Consider the following 4,221-nt stretch of genomic DNA (forward strand, 5'->3'; position numbering starts at 1 on the left):
GGAGCGGCAGCGCGCGGAGGGGAGGAGAGAGAAAAGAAAGAGAAAAGAGAGGGACGACGCGCGCGGGAGAAGAAAAAGGAAAGGGAGCCGGTTCGATTCGACCGGTCCGATCCGGTCCGGTTCGATTCGGCCGGTTCGATTCGAAATACAAAATTTTGAATTTTTACTCTGCCTCGGGACCGAAAACGAGGTCCAAAAATTCCGAAAAAATTCCGTAAAACTCAGAAAAATACGTAGACTCCAAATATATTTTTAGTTTTGCCACGTGGTCTTTAAATTAATTTTTAAAAATCATCAAAGTTTATATTTTCGGAAAATCGAACCCGATTTTTAAAATCCGAAAAATCTCAAAAAAATTCCTAAAATTTAAATAAAATTAAAATATCAAAAATACTCATAAATAATAAAATTTGGGGTGTTACAAACCAGGACTAAATTCAAGGTCCAACATGCAAACAATATAAAAATAAAATATTATAAATTTATTTGGCTAACTCAACTCGATAATTATTAAAAAAACCAAAATTAAGGAAGCCCAATTCAACCATGATACTCAGCATGCACAAACCACTTAATTTCTATTAATTAATATAATACATATATACAATAGTGTCATAGCTAAGTTCTAATAATTAAATAAATAGATAAATGAATAAAAACTATAGAAACTACTAACTAAGAAATATCACAATATGTGGAAAAAAAATACAGGTTAGACCTGAAAATAAATTTGCTCCCTTGCGACCTAGAAAAATATTTAAACAGGAATGAGCGTTCGACTAAAAAAGTTTAGATATTAATTATAATTATAACTTTTATAATTACCTAAAACTAGTCTAGGCATACCTTGAAATGCACATTCATCATATATAACAATTAATCCATCTAATATTTACACGAGAAAATAATTTAGAGCTATTCACGTACTTAGTGTATCACATCACTGCATAAAATATGAGAGCTGATCCCCTATAAAGCTCTTTCAATCCAAATTTTGTCAGCGAGCTCAACTCAAAGTCATGCCTCACCCCAACTTTCTATATCCATAAGGATCAGGTTCCAATGAGACTAACTCAAGCCTCGACTACCCATCCAAATCATATCCATCACACATACACACACACACACATATATATATCTCGAGGGCAACAATCACAAATAATGATCAACAAATAAATATACAACAATAAGAATACCCTTAACATATTTTAAATAATTATACACATAAATAAGTAAATATTTATAAAATTGCATGAGTATGTCAGATATATAAATAATATTGAAATTGCAAAAACAATAAATATTTAACTCACAGATTAATTGATTCGACTGCAGTTGGTCCAACTAGACGAAGAAGGATGGCTGACACCGAACACCTATACAGACATATTGACCTTTATCAATCTACTGATAAAATAATTAATTAATTTAAACTAAAGAAATAAGAATTATTTCTAGGTTCTTATCGAAATTTTGGCAAAGTTTTCTTTATAGCTAAACCTAATCCTCTTTAAGAAAACTTATAAAAAATCAATACTCAAGCCTCTAGACCATAACAGCAAACACAACGCCCATCCGGGATCTACAAGATATCTAATCTATGTCCAATTCTCCATATTCAGTTCAGGTCTCTATACTTTATTACTATCCATTTAATTATCAAATACTTTCCAAAAATTCCAAAAATATTCCTAGGATCCTTCATATCATCTTAAAATCCACACATTTTATTTTAATCATTTTTAAACAAATTAATTAGATAGCTTAATTCTTGGTAAAATTACACAATTTGAATTTAGGATTACTTTTGTAAATTTTGCTACTTGGAATGCATAAAAAATGTCTAAAAATGTTATGATCAACTATAATATTGACTATATTCGGAGACGGACTGCTAGATGTCTGAATCAGGCCAGAAACTTAGTTCCGGGTGCTGGTGAGCTATTGTCGATCAGAGTGCATATCCGAAATGCCCATGAGTTATTGGTAACAGTTTCACAGATGGTTAGTTAAAATTCCACTCCAATCGCCCGATATTGGCCGATTTAGTTTAGGTCATCCGATGAGCATTTTTTCCGTCCGATCTCCGATCGAGGCGTGGTTGGTGTCAAATAGAAGCTTGTGAATAGTAGATGAAGATTGCTAGGCTGGATCACCCTTTCGGTCACTGGTTGGCCTGGATCTAGCTGGAAAGATTGAAAAACACAAAACTTTTCTCTTCCATAACTTCTTCCTCCGGCCATCACCTTACACGAGGTTGGTCCCAAAAGAAAGCTCGTCTTACGAGGATTCCAATGCCAACCAAAACACCTCCATTTGTCGCCAGAAACCACCAAAATCAAACTTGAAAAAAATGCTTCTGTGCATGCATTAAGACCCATATCGCTGTCGTTATGGTTCCCCCATGATCACCGGTAGTTGCTGGGCAGGTGGAGGTGATTGGACTGCGTTGCCTCTTGGCCAGTCTTCAAGAAAGAAAGGAAAGAAAGGGGTGGGGGTTTTGCTGCATTTTTGAAAAAATGTTTTTTTTTTTAACTTTTAATTACCTACTAATACCCTAAACTTCTTAAAACTTTTCAAATCCTCAAAATCTTTTCAATTGGGTCCCAAAATGCAATAATATATAACTAAATAATAAAACATACAATAAATAATATTGATCATTATCTAATAATAATAATAACCAAATTAATAACAACAAAATCAAATCTTAGAGCCAAAACTAATAATAATGAAATAATATATTTTGTTACTTAATTTAATATTAATCTTAAAAACCAATCACTTAGATTAAAAATTAAATCTATTAAATAATTCATAAAACATGTTTAGGAATAAAATAACATTAACATAATATATATAAATAAAAGTATTATAAAATTATAAATTAATTAAATAATATTTAAACACTATATAAAAAAGTATAAGATTTATATTTTAAAATTCAGGTTATTATAATTAATTAAGTTAATTGCCATTAATCATGTGATTATTTTTTTCCCTTGTGGATTTTCATGAAATGGTGGTGTGATCTAGTAATGGAATAGGTCTTACCATCAATTGGCCGCCATTTTTTAAAATAGAGACTCTGGACTTTGACTTTAATGGCGATATTGGACATCTAACGGTCATATTACATTAAATTGAATTAATTTATTTAATTTTTAATATAATTAGTTAGATTTTTATTATTTATAAAATTTAATTAATTTAGTTTAATTAATTCATACAAAATAAAATAATCAATCTGATTAAAATTTTTATGTATATAATATGAATTTTTCTTATTTAGATTCAATTCTTTATATAAAATATATAGTAAAATTTAATTATTAAATATATAAATATTAAATATTTATATATTAAACCTATAACTAAATAAAAATTTACTATGTATTATATTGTTTTGCTTACTTGTGTATTAAAATACTATATTTTTTCATAATTATCTCAATCTTTTCTTTTAACACAAACACACTCTCCCTCTTTGCTAACAATAACCTCCTAATGTCTTTGGATAGAGTGAAAGAATATTTTTGTATAATTAAATAAAATAAGATAATGAAAGATAATGAATTAAAAAATAAATTTTTTTAAAATTTTAAAACTTTTAAAAATCTTAACCCCTTTAAAAAAATTTTTAATCTAAATAAATATAATACTTTAAAAATCTATACATTACCTTCAAAATTTCCATCCCAAACATAGCGTAAGTCGCTTCAACAACGAAGATAGTGGAGTAAGAAAGTCGCACTCTAGGAATCTTTCAATTTTTAGACTTTAGCTAATTTAGGTTTGTTTGGATTTATTTGATTGGTGATTTTGCTAGATTTTTTTTTTTTGTTTTAGTTTGATTATTGTAAATTTTCAATTAATTAAATTTTATATAAAATATATTTATTTTTTAATTTGTCAATTTAATTAAATTCAAAATCAGAGAGACCGTTGCTCTCCTAATAACTCTAGTGGCTAGTGAGTCGGTCACCTTTTTGGTTGAGCGTGAACGTGCAATAGTGATTAATGATGCCATCAGTCGGCAATGCATTGAGCTCCAATTATACTCTTTTTTAAATAAAAAATAATTAGATTTTTATGTTTGGTAAAATGCTATGTTTTAGTATTTCCATTATAAAATTTTCATTAATGTGTTATTAGATAAAAAGGTAAATATAATATCAGTACGAAAACATGTTATTTATTTAACAAATTTAAATAAATGTA

This window comes from Hevea brasiliensis, chromosome 16, assembly GCF_030052815.1.
Source record: "Hevea brasiliensis isolate MT/VB/25A 57/8 chromosome 16, ASM3005281v1, whole genome shotgun sequence".
NCBI classification, from domain to species: domain Eukaryota; kingdom Viridiplantae; phylum Streptophyta; class Magnoliopsida; order Malpighiales; family Euphorbiaceae; genus Hevea; species Hevea brasiliensis.